Below are 14,677 nucleotides of genomic sequence, written 5' to 3' on the forward strand. Positions count from 1 at the left end.
CACGAGGATGAATGCTGGAGAAAAGCCTTTTAAGTGTGCATTATGTGATAAAATGTTTAGAGTGGAGTTTAAACTGCAGATGAATATTCCTACTGTTGAATGCAGGCTTGCGAGAAACCATTCAAGTGTGAAGTATGTGATGACATGTTTACTTGGTGGAAATCTGAAGGGGCACATAAAAACTCATACTGTTAAAAACTTGTACAAGTGTGATTGATCTGATAAAAGTTTGTGTGTAACAAAAATAGTATGTGATAAAAGTAGCAGCAGAGAGGGCGAACAGACCATAGAATTCCGACAAACAAATAAAACAAACAAAATAAAATCATCTCGTAGAAAGGTCCAGATTTTCACAAATAAACGTTTCCTTGAGATGTTTTTATTTCTGTTGAAACCAACCCCATCAATAAAACCTTAGTTCGAAAAGGCAGCTGAAAAATAAAGTACTCTACGTGTTTATTTATTTTTTGTTTATTTACTGGACAACCAACGTTGGTAGGCGCCCTCTCTGCTGCTCATCAAAAACGTTAAAAGATTTTATCAAGACCCACATGATATCTTGTTCTTGGATCATGTAAATTTAATGTTATAAATCCATGCGGAGTAGCTTGCGCTTGTGAGAAGAAATTTCTGAATTTAATTATATCCATATCACCACCACATCAAGTTTGATGAATATTTCTAAGTGTGTGTGTGTCTACGCCATTAAACACAACTAAAATATTGCAGTTGTCTCTAATCACCTTCGGAATTTGTGTATATCGTTGAGTAACATAGATCACATCTGTATTTTTATGTCTACCGCAAGAAAATATTCTAGCTTTGATTTGTTTGTTTATGTAGCATCACATCATCGTATACAACTAAATTATTAATAAATCCGTCTAAAACATCTACGGATGGTGCTTCATCAATATCGGTTATAAACTCTATAACATCATTACCTTCGTCCAGTAATCTTGCGTTTTCATTGAAATCTTTAAGTACATCATAACATCGTTGATCATCAGCGGATGGTGCTACTAAATATAATTTATCCCATTTTAACCATCTCATTATCAGATTAAGTAATAATTGCGTCTTACCTGATCCAGATGGTCCTATGATAATCATTCTGATGGAATTCGGTAGCGCAGGATGATGCCTAACAGGTTCTTGTTTTCTTGTTGCTGAGAAATCAATTATATCCATATATATTATAACATGAGTTTATATTGCTTACGCTGTAGATCTAAAACTCCAACTACTGATTTAGCTACGGTTACAACAAAATATAAAAAAATAGTGTATGGTGGAAAATGTTCTGTGTGCAGTAGGAAGAAATTTTCGTTTTTACCTAATAAGCGCGGTGGTGATATTGCTAATTTAATGTCAAAGTTTCCAGGTACTCCATGGGCTAAATACAGCGGAGAAAAACATTTACCAGGATATAATTATTGCGGTCCTGGTACCAGACTTGATATCAGGCTCAATAATCAAGATCAACCAAAACCAGGCGAGGAGCCAATAAATGCTATTGATCGAGCTTGTCACGCTCATGATGTAGCTTATAAAAGTAAAAATCTACAAGATAGACATATTGCGGATGTGAAATTAATTCACGCGCTAGATTCTATAAAAAATAAAAATATCAAAGAAAAATTAGCTAATTGGTTAGTAAGATCTGCGATGAAAAGTAAACTCGTATTAGGGTCTGGTAATATATAATGGAATTAATTTATTATTCACCAAGAGGATACTGGAGAGGCAAAGCAGCAATTGGCAAACTTGCTGATGCAGCAGCGGTTAAACATTCTACTGCTAAAACGTGGTTATCTAAGCAAGCAATATGGCAAATTTACCTACCACCACCGAAACGAATTCAGTACGCGTATTTCGATGTCAGTGTTCCTAATGAAGTTCATCAAGCTGATATTCTGTTTTTACCACATGATACTGTACGTAGATAAACGTACAAGTACGCGTTAACCGTAGTTGATGTTGCAAGTAGGTATAAAGAAGCAGAACCTAAATCAACGAAACCATCATCTGAAGTAGCTGATGCGTTTGAACGAATTTATCAACGAGGTGGTCTGCGATGGCCACAATTATTACAGGTTGATCCTGGTAAGGAATTTCTTGGTCCAATATCATCGCTGATGAAACGACATAATACCAAAATGCGACGAGGACATACTGCAATTCATCATGATCAGGCAATTGTTGAGCGATTTAATCGAACACTCGCTGAGCGGTTATTTGGATATCAATACGCGAGGGAATTTATTCAAGATAAAAGATCTCGCGAATGGGTTGCAAGATTATCAAGCGTGATAGCTGCATTAAATAATGAGATTACACGAACAACCAACATGAAACCCATTAATGCAATTACAAAAAAAATATACCAACACAACGAAAAGATGTTGAAAAACAAAAATATTGGGTGATGTTACAGTCAGATATTTATATGAACCGGGTGAACTTGAAGGTGGTAAAGCGAGAGCGACTGATCCTATTTGGAGTGTTACCACACACAAAATATCCACCGTGACAAGATCCTCAGGTAGACCTGCAATCTACAGATTAGATTCGGCTGCTCCTCAACGTGGATTTACACGTGAACAACTACAAATAATTCCCGAGGATACACAACTACCACCGCGATCACTTAACCAGCGCCAAGGGTGCCAGCACCCCGACGTCGATTACACTCAAGACAGGTCAACATCACATTTTCTCGTATATGACCGCGACTATTATCTTTTCTATCTACGGTAAATTGTCTTGAATCATTACTCGAATACCGCCATAACATTATACAATTACAACTTGCACAATGATTATTCTGCTGCTGTTTTAACTCAATAATAAATTCAACATCAAGATCGAAGTCGCGTTTAATTTTTTTATCAGATTGTTTGTATCCGATTAATTTGTTTCTTATTATATCATCATCGATGATGTTAAATTATCAACGATTTCAGGAATTATAATTCTACGTAATTGAGATATTTTTCTGACCCTCGATATCGCTAAATAGACTAAATTTGACCACTCGATACGATCGTCTACAATCCAGACTCGTGTATAAGAAATAGTTAATCCCTGAGACGAGTGGATCGCCATAGCGTATCCCAATACCCATGAAGATTTGTCAGCGCGTAATGCATCTTCGACCACACTGATATCAACGGCGACAATATCATTTAATACGAGATTTTTTTTCAGTCTGTCCTGGAATATCAACATTAGTATTCTGTTTTCGTGTATCTGATGGTCTATAACACAACGGTACAAGCAATTCTGAGTATTTTTCTTTATGTAGTTGAAATAACTGCTGTTGTAAAGCGTCTCTGATTATTTTTCTGCTTGCTACTATCAAATCGTTGGGTCTCCATAAATTTAAAAAATCACTCATTGAGGTCTCTGAGATCACTCCACGTATTATTTCACACTGAATTTTGTTTGATTGTAATGTGATTAATTTTTTAAATTCCTTTAAATTTGCATCGAGAGCTCTATGATCATCATCTATTTCTTCGTAATAATCGACGACATTTTTTAACCAATCATGTGGAGATGGTCCAACAAAAGGCGGCGGTTGACCATGATCGCCACACATTATTATAGCGGTATTTTTCGTCAGCAACCAATCAAGAAACGTTTTTAATGTATCCAATGACACCGTACATATCTCGTCCCAAATAATTATTTTAGGTATATATTTTTCTCCCATTCGTTCAGGAGTCCATGTATCCCCGCGCCACCGAAAGAAACTATGATACGTGCACGATTGTACTTGCCGTTGTTTCATCTCTCGTGCAAGTCTATGTGTGGGTGTCAGCACGATCATATTTGAATTTCTAAAAACATTAATTGCTCGAGTCGTTTTGCCGCATCCACCAGGTCCATTGAGATATACTGTCTTATATCTAGTTATTGGATCACTCAACGATGGTGCTTTCGACATTTCTGATATTTTATTACACCTGCAATAAAAATCTCTCATTGGAACATCTGCTGATTCTGTGTAATTGTGTAATAATTCTTTTTTTATTCTCCACGAACTCCATCGTTCATCATTACTTATAAATTTCATAACAGATTCTAAATATTTACTCGAAATATAAAACGAATCTGTTGCGACTCTGACTGCGGTCTCAGGAAATCTATTAATCATCGATAATAAATTTATAGAAACATAAGCCAACATGGAAGATCTTAGATGAGTATACTGTGGGGAGATATCATTTATGTAACTAACGATCGTGCCCAATTTTGTTCCGTCGGATAAATAAACACTTTCTCGATTTACAAATATATTTCTCGCTGTTGTATCAGCGATTATAAAATCGTACTCGGCATCATCTAGAATTAATCGTGCGTGATGTCTTTTATGATCATATGCACCACCTTGAGTAAATTTACCTATAATTTTTCTACCGAGATCTTTTGCGGTTTTGAGTTTAATCTCGAGAATTTTAGGAGCTTCTTTGATAATATCATCTTCGGAAACATCAGGACATTTTTCCTTAAACTCGCTAATAACTTCATCAATACTGATAGAATCTGGCATGGGCAACCAAACTTCGGTCTGCGTATGATATGATATAATCGCCTCACTGACAACCAACGATGTCAGTATCGCACAATCTAGCATATATCGTAATAAAACTATAGGCGCCCAACGTTTTTCACAAAAATGTCTGCCAAACCAAACATAACAAATCTTGTGAAGATTTTCATTAAACTCGAATGATTCAACACAAGCAAATCTAGTCAGATCAAAATCAGGTAATGGTCCATTAATTACCACTCGCGTCATCTCGTTTGTAGGGTGACCAAATCTTTTAAAGTACACAGAACAATCTCCGTATCCTAGAAAACATCCTGGATAACATGCAACCATATCAACCGAAATAACATCATTGTAATTATATTTGGTATTCCACAATCCGCCATGTCCGTATTCGACGCAACTTGCGCGTACGTCCTCGAGTAAATCAAATCGTGTTGGTTTCCATGAATTTTTTCCTCTGGCAAAATGAGCCGCAACAGATGGAACGGTAAAACAGTTAGTAATTTGTCAGTATTTTCCGCGTGTTTGCACTTTAAAAACTTTTCCGCGAGATTTTTCATCTCGTCATGGAGAGATTCTGTTCGATATATTTCACCATTTGGTCTGACAAACTGATTAATTCACCTTCCTCATCACTTTTGAATAACCATACCGATACAGGATCATTTTTACTTATTTCGTTAATAAAATCAAACATGTGTGCCCCAGAATTATCGGGGGGGGGGGGGTAAAATCTAACAGTTCGATCACGTGGAAATATTGTTACTGCGCTAGTCCATGCATGCGCGTTATGATCAATAATATTTATTGAAGCTCCTTTCGATTTATATTTCGATTCGTACAGTATTTCTCCCGTTATTGTTGATACTGCTATTGGAAATTTTAATATTTTTCCTAACTCAGCAACATCTTTTATTGTAGCACCGGTATCCTTAACTGAATCAGCCCATGAATTTATTTTTTCACGCCTTAAATCAGTTAATCCATTTCCACGCATCGCGTTCGTAAAGTGTTCTATTACTCGTTCGGCTACACAATTTAACCTTGAAAATTTCATGGGTGCCAGTTTATCAACGTTGGGTTTTTTTATTTATCTCATAGATTCCATAAATAACTGCTGTTACAGGACACGCTCGCTCATAATACGGTTTATCAATACCCGTCAATAGACCCGGTCTGGAATTTTTACTTAATATGGCAATTTTATTATTACCAAGGACAGGATCATATTTGTCACGGATAATCCAACTACCCGTTTCTGTTAATACAATAAATTTTACTCTGAAGAAATATTTTTGATTGCCCTCGTATTCAGTGATGTAGTTAATGATAGTTGCCGCTCGCTTGTCATTCATTGTGGCGTCCTTGACAGTATTGCGTATAATCTTGAACGTTGACCATGTATGAGATGCACCATCCGTGTAAAATTCTTTCTTGGCGTCGTGAATTTTCGAGATCAAACTTTTATTTTTCGGATCAACCAGATCTCGTACTGGTAAGTTAGTAGATAATCTATCGAGGTTGAATTTATATTTAACAGGCCTAGTTTGGGATAATTTCTCAAACTCGTTCATATAAATAAAACAAATATTTAAATAAAAAATAGTATATATACAATGTCTCAATGCAGATGGTTGAAGATCGGTTCAGTAAATCGATGCAATAAATCCTGTAGAGGTGAATTTTGATGGATGCACTTACAGGGCATACGGCGGGGGAGTCTAAGACCAATACCATGTCTGAGATGTGGTGTTGGGGTGCGAGGCAAAACAGAATTATGTGGAAAGTGCGGTGGAAAACGGTTCAGAGAACTTAAAAGATATTATGACAAAAAAAAAAATAATAATGGTGAAAACGCTATAAAATCCGTGCAGGATTATATATCAAGATTTCAGACAAACAATGATTTAAACAAATAATATTATTGTATAAATGGAGCAAAATATATTTGTCCCACATCCTGTCATTAAGAATTACGAATCAGATATTAATGGTGTCATCAGACACTGCAGGTTGAAGAGACCAGTTGGTAATGTTAGTAATGTTGGTTATCTAATGTTCACATGCGAGGGAGGAAAGAAACATCATCTGTGTCATCGTTTCATTTACGAGTGTCATAATGGGATGATCAAAGACGGTCTTGTGATCGATCACATTGACGAGAACACTCAAAATAATAATTTATCCAATTTACAAGCTATCTCACAGAGCGAGAATAATACACGTGGTAATACTGGAAGATGTAAAACAATCGGAAAGAGGGTGATCAAGGCTACAAACACAGAAACTGGCGAAGTAATTATAATTCGTTCGATGTGTGCTGCTGCGAAATATTTTGATATTCACTCACATTCAGTACAAAAAGTAGCAGAAAATATATATAAAACCGCTTTCTCAAAAAATATAAACAGAGAATCACCTTTCAGTATCAATAATTATCATCACCACATTGAACAATTTTTTTTTGGTCAGAAATTACTACTTACCTGAAGGGGGATAACTCCGTTGAGCATATTCATGTGACTGAGTTACTTCCCCTTGACCGTGTTCATTGTGTAATAGTAGATCTGCTGCAGGGGAAAACCCAAGAAAAATCCCCCAATCATGGGTTTTTCCAGGTTTCTCCACTAGATATACTGGCCTCATACGCTGTGTTTTGCCTCTAAACTTGCTAGTGTGTGGTGGCAGACTAGGAGTTATGGGGCCGCCTCTAAACTTGCTAGGCTGCGGTGGCAGACTAGGAGTTATGAGGTTTAATGTTGTGTTTTGCCTCTAAACTTGCTAGTGTGCGGTGGCAGACTAGGAGTTATGGGGTTGTATTGTCTTTATATGTATCCTTGAACTTGCTAGGCTGCGGTGGCAGGCTAGGAGTTATGGGATTTCTTGTGCCCATTGAACTTGGTAGAATGCTGTGGCAAGCTACGTGTTCTGGGTTGTAAATATATGTTCTGTGTGTCCTCTAAATTTAGTAGAATGCGGTGGCAATCTACGAGTTTAATGAGGATTATCTTTACCCTCTTGGGCCTCTAGACCATTGTTTGACGGGTTAGGGGCTCTCATAGCGGGTAGTGTTTCGTATGCCCGTTGAACTTGGTAGAATGCGGTGGCAAGCTACGAGTTCTGGGTTGTAAATATATGTTGTGTTCTGTATATCCTCTAAACTTAGTAGAATGCGATGGCAATCTGCGAGTTTAATGAGGTTGTAAATACGTGTTGTGCCGTCCCGACGAACTCGATAGGGGTTCTATTTTTTATTTTAAAGATTTATATATTAGATAATGAACCATGAAAATATCAAAGACATTATTTCTGCTATCAAAAAACTAGAAGAAAACAAAATTAATATATCTGATGAACTAAATCCTGAAAAAATAATATCTGATTTTGAAACGTTAGAAGAGCTTAAGATACTCAGATTTATGTAAAATGATCAAGTTTATAACTCTGATGGGTTAGTTGGTACTCATATTTATTATTTATTTTATTTTCTGAGTTGTCCATTAGATCTATGTGAAATGATCAATTTCGTAATTCTGATGGGGTAGTTCATACTCAGAATTATGTGAAATGATCAATTTTGTAATTTTGATGGGTTAGTTGATGCTCAGAATTATTATTTATTTTATTTTTTCTGAATTATTATATTTATTCTGAATTATTATTTATTTATTTTGAGATTGATGGGTTAGTTGGTACTCAGATTTATGTAAATGATCAAATTTATAACTCTGATGGGTTAGTTGGTACCCAGATTTGTTCTAAATTATTATATTTTTTCTGAATTATTATATTTTTTCTGAATTATTATTATTTATTCTGAATTATTTTATTTTTTCTGAATTATTATTTATTTATTCTGAATTATTTTATTTATTCTGAATTATTATTATTTTTTCTGAATTATTATTTATTTATTCTGAAATTGATGGGTTAGAATCATACAAACCGATCAAATTTATAACTCTGATGGGATAGTTGGTACTCAGATTTATGTAAAATGATCAAATTTATAACTCTGATGGGTTAGTTGGTACTCAGATTTATTATTTATTTTATTTTCTGAGTTGTCCATTAGATCGTCGGGTAAACTTGCCTGATTCTCTAATTGATTTTAATTGAATAAAATATCAAAACCAGTAAAAATTACAAAAAATCAGTAAAATTAGCTAAAATATCAGTAAAATTAGCTCAAATATCAGTAAAATTAGCTCAAATATCAGTAAAATTAGCTCAAAAATATGTAAAATTAGCTCAAAAAATATGTAATTTTTTACTGATTTACTGGTTTTTACTGGTTTTGATATTCTATTCAATTAAAATCAATTAGAGAATCAGGCAACTTTACCCGACGATCTAATAGACAAAATCACCCAAAATGGGTAAAATACCCCTCATAAACACGAAATTTGTTGATTTTTCACTGAAATTCAGAAAAAAATAAAATATTTCTGATAAAATAAAATAAAATAAAATAAAATATTTCTGATAAAATAAAATAAATTAAAATAAAATAAAATAATATTTCTGTTCCACTCCTTATTTTATTCATTCTGGAATATTATTTTTTTAAGTTGATCGACTTTAATACAGGAATGTGCATAATTTAGAATCTGATCTCTGCTACAAATGATCTCGATAATACGTTTTTGACGGAGCTCATCTAACTGTTCTTGTGTTAATAAGAAATCCTCACTTCCATGTTCATCAATAACTAAATTAACGTTAAATTGCTCCATGTTTTGTGAAAACGCTGTTCTGATGACATTTTCAAGTACTTCTTTGTCATGTATAAAAACCCTCACATGCTGGTACATTATATAATATTTACTTGATTAATTAAGATTTCACATATAGATTTATCACAAGCTTTTCTCCACGGATGTCAATTAAGCGATTAAGGTGATCTGTGAACTTAAAATTAATTCGTGTTAACATATTATTGTGACACCGCAGATACACAGGATTAGTTGGTTCTTGCACGATTAAACTTCCAGGGGAAACTTGTGGTGTAAATGTACATAAAATATATCCTTGTTGAGCCTGATTTGATCTTCCGAGATCTATTTGATAACTACCATCGACTACGTCACAAACCAGATTGACCACGATCGTGCTGGTTTATATTAACGATTCCCGGAGATACGTGTCTGCCGCCGCCATGTGGATCATTATTATATCTTAAAACAGTTGGAGGTGGTATTAGTTTTTTCCACGCATCGAGTATTTTAGGAAAATATTAATCAATGACATCATTGAGTGATTTTACTAGTTCTCCAGCATTAATCCCTGGTATTGCAAATGTTGGTAATTGTTCTTCAGTTATTTTGTAATGATTGAGAAACCATTCTCTAGCGTTATAATTATTAATAATTATATTACCGTATTTAACCATATTCACAATGATGGTTTTATTAACGTATACAAGATCTGATATGACCTGATTTAGATGTTTTATCGTCTCAATGATTTGCTGTTTCACATCATCGCTGTAGCTCTCAGAAAATAAATTTCGTAGTTTGTTGATTGACTGTTTAAATTCAAAATTAACAGGATCAGAATATGACTGAATAAATTCCTCATTGACGAGTGGAAGTGTTACAATTTTTCCACCAACAGTAAGTTGACCTTTATCTATTAATTTAGGAAGATTTTCACCATCATCTGCTGTCATAAAAAGGGAAAGAACGGTCTGTTTCCACGGATATTTACCTCGATATTCAGGAACTGTCATAAATTTCCTTTCATGTGTAATAAAATCAGCCCGAGTTGGTTCAGGTGGTATCAGTGTTATCTGTGGTGGTGATATATCAGACCAACCTAGTACGGATCTTATCGATGATTGATAAATATCAACGGCATAATCGGGAGAATGTATCTCAACCGTCGAAGATAGCGTCGGTTCATGAACGTTAATTGATATTTTTGCTTCTTTTCCGGTTATTGATTTTATTCTACGTTGAAATTCCTCATTGATATCTTCAATCTCATAACTACCAGTTGGTATTCCAACATCTATCCAGTCAGGAGTACCATCTGGTTTGTTCTTGTTAGCAAATACAAGCGAATTATTTGCTGGTGTACCATTAAATGATTTTGATCTGATATTTGGCCAGCTGTAATATACCCGTAATTGAGCTAATGCTATTTCTTTTACTGGAATTGCAGTAGGAAAGTTGATACTAAATTCAGGATTAGTTGAACTTACCGAGATCATCGTTATCTTTGGCAGAATTGTGTTAGTCACGATCTGCTGGAGTAATTCTGTCATTATTAATACTTGTATCTTTAATACCGATACCTTCATGATATATTTTAGTCATCATTGAAAACTCGAAATCAGATATAATTCCATCACTGAGACTCGCTGATAACAACGAGGATAATTTTGAGTATGCTACCGTCGCTGTGTGTAATTTTATTATGTAATCGGATAATTTTTCGTTCGTGCAAGTACATATTTTTTTTTTGCGATGATATTAAGCACACCTGCAATAGTTGTTGCTGCTGAATACAAATAGTTACGGCTACTGGTGCCATCATTGTCACTGCTGATAATATAACACCCGTTCCAGCAACAACAGCGGATACTGAATAAACAATCACATCAACGATAACTAATCGTCGTCGATATTTTTTTACTTTTACTGTATATTGTTCGACCTGATCTTTTAGCGCCGCCTGCCATTCACCCGCTTGATAGTATCTGTATTGTGCACCGTCGATATATATTTTTATGCAGTAACTAATTGAGGTGTTTCAGCTACAAATTCCAAACACCACCAGTAAGATGTTGCGGTTAATTTCTTATCAGCTGCTTCCAAAATAAATATTTCTTCTGTTCCGCTATTTAATATAACAGATACAACCCCGGAAAACCTATCGGTTGAATGACGCCATGGATACGTTGTAAATATTTCAAATTTTGCAGCACTGAACACAGATAGCCTGTACACGCCAGTGACTGTTGCGGTATATTTAATAGTTTTATTTTGCTGCGACCACGTTGCAAATCCAGATGATACAGTATATACGATGTTTGTGATATGTCCGGGAGTTATTCCGGCTGGAATTTTAATCAAATTGGTTTTATTGACGATATCAGGAATCCCCGCTACGATGTTTTGTTGTGTTTGTTCGATCGTGTCTAGGTTACTTTTGATATCAGAAAGTTTCATGCCGATGACGGGGGGAGTTCCAAAGAACTTATCCGTGGCATCATCGGTTTTTTGAAAGTTTCTTCGAAGTCTTGTAAAAGCGTTTACGTGAACATCATACTCAGCCCGCAGCGTGGATAGTTTACCATCTACGATGTCGACGTATTTTTTTGTTGCTGCGTCTTCGTCGGATGTTGGATCTCTTAAAACTATTATTTTATTTCCATTCATGCTGAGTTCACCCGTCATTGTGTCGCCGGTGTTTTTCACGCGATTAGCAACGCTTCTTGCAGTTTCATCTCTGATAGTTTTAAACGATATACTTGAATCCATGATTCTGCCGCCGTCAGTAAACACGGGAATATTATCCGTAACTGCACCAAGTACTCGTCGAACTATATCATTCCATCTGATATTGCTCGTTTTTAGTTTACCATATCGATCTTGGAAAATAACAACCTCATCTGGGTCAACTCCAGCCAGGCTCATGATATCAGCGAGTTCTTCTTTAGTTGCGTACTTTGACAGATCAACGTCGGATTTTATTTTCTTACTGGTAGAAGATCTTCCGTAAATATCAACCATTATATTTTAAGATCCAAGATCTGTTTAAAACGCTTTACGCGCAACGAATCGGTTACTTGTATAATCATGCACAACTTTATGTGGCGGTTTGGATGATTTTGATATAGCGTTAAGTACATTTATTACTTCACGGTCACATCTTGGCGGATCTGTCATTGTTTGTGTGGGTAGCGTTGAATACCAAACTTGCGCGTGAAGTGGTGCGACATACTTGATAAATTCAACGGGTGCAGCTAACCCGTACGAATCAAAATAAACGATTCCACGTGGATCAACCGCGTATGATACCCAATGAGTACCGGGTCCTGAATTCGAGTGGAGATTAATAATACCTGTTTCAAGTTTATTCGGTTGTTTTGGTAATTGATCTCGCATAAAAACACCTCTAAAGGCTTTTATTTTAAATCGTTTAGAAGCATCAAGTAAATCAAAATTTGATGCTGGAACGTCTAACGTGGAAGCCTCAGACCTCTTCCCCAGCGAGATCCCGGCAATCTTAGGCCACGTCCCTTTTTTGTATCCATTTCCAGTTGCTTTCTTTAGAGCCATTCCAGCAGCTGTTCCAACAGCACCTAACGCGGCTGCTTTTGCTACGGCTGGAGCATCAGCAGCTATTAACGCTGGAATAGTCGCAAGAAGTGGAAATATACCACCCGTTTTAATCATGTCTTTGATGGCGCTCGGAGAAAGATGAAATTGAACTCCAGCTTTTGATTCTAGGGCTTTATTGAAATGTTTAATCTGATTATTTGTCAACGATAATTTGTTTGGACCACCACTAATCTGATCTCGTTTTAGTGATATTGTAGTTCCGCATTTGTTGACGGTTTTTGATTGAAGCTTTTTTACCTGACCAGGAGTCAGAGTAACATTAACATGACCATACGACATTTTTATATAAATAATATTTTTCTAAATAACATGATTAAATATTTTCCACTGGTGCATCAACGACTCTCATTCGACCACTACCGCCTTCAAGTAACATGGCTTTATCGCTAAGTATGGCCGCGATTGCTCTGTAGGTGCCGCGAATAAGAGGTGGACCAACTATATCAGGAGGAGGGTTAGTAACACGAGCTCGAAAGTGTATATCAACGACAGATTGTTTGGATAAATCAAGATGTTCCAGCGAAAAATAATAAATAGGATATAGATTTGCAAAATCTAGTTGTGATATTTGCAAACCAGTATCTATATTTTGATCACGTCCCATGAATGACATTAAACGATGATATGCACGCGCTACGTGATTTTGATCAAAATTTAACAAGATATGTTCAGCTGGTTCTTGATGTCCATTTATCCGTAAGGAAACTTCATTAACTCCAAGGTTGTCAAATATCATATGTGAACGTTCTTGATCATTCGTCCGAGCATTATCTTGCAGCGCAATAAAAATATGTCGTGGTGCAGAAACACCTTGTTGTGATGCTATATGTCATGTAAATAAACCATTAACAGAACTTTGAATAGCATCTGTGGTTACTGTTAACCATGATAGCAATGATTTACCGCCTTGATCCATAAAAGAAATTAATTTTTGTTCTTCAGTAACAGATGGAGTCATTACTGGCATTCACAATGAAAGTTTTGATATATTTACTTTACCATCAGCAACACCAGCACCTCGCCAGATTGCATCATTATCATCACCTTTTCTTACGAGCACAATTGTGTGTTTAGCTCCAAAGATTACCTTTCTAACATTTCTGCAAAATCCAAAGATGTGAGATGATGGAATTGCACACGAAACATTTCTATTATCTCCCGACAACGCTGCTCGGCGTGTTGCAAACCCTAAGTGTAAGTCGCATTAACACTTTTTATAATATCAAAATCAGCACCTGGTCTGTCTGCGTGTTCAAAATCAACTGGTTGTGGATCAACTGCAGTATTTCGTGGTGCCAGTAACTTAGTATACTGAACATGATCAGCGTTGTTGGTAATATCCTTGGCAAACATCATTGTTGGACCAGCCGATCTTGTAAAATCGTCAGAATATCTCGCTAGACCAATTATTGTTGTAGCAACATCAACATCCTTCTGAACTGATTCAATATTTTTTCCATCGATCATGTGTGTGGCGCTATCAAACAACGCCATAATCCCGTTGTTGACAAAACCAACACGCAAATTAGCAGCATATGGCGTATTAGCTACAACATTCGTTACAAGTCTACCTTCTACTTCAATAAACGCCTCAGCGGGCAAGAAATATCTACTTGTATCATGAACCTGTAATTCGATTCTCCCCCGCTGATCTGGTTGTCTTGCGTCATAAGAATAAAACTGATAATCACGTACAGATTCATACTTAAGGACAGGTGCCTCCATATCAAATGCTGGGTCTGATTCGCGCTTGAACATTTTTATT

This window comes from Sinohyriopsis cumingii, chromosome 10, assembly GCF_028554795.1.
Source record: "Sinohyriopsis cumingii isolate HCF-2022 chromosome 10, ASM2855479v2, whole genome shotgun sequence".
NCBI classification, from domain to species: Eukaryota; Metazoa; Mollusca; class Bivalvia; order Unionida; family Unionidae; genus Sinohyriopsis; species Sinohyriopsis cumingii.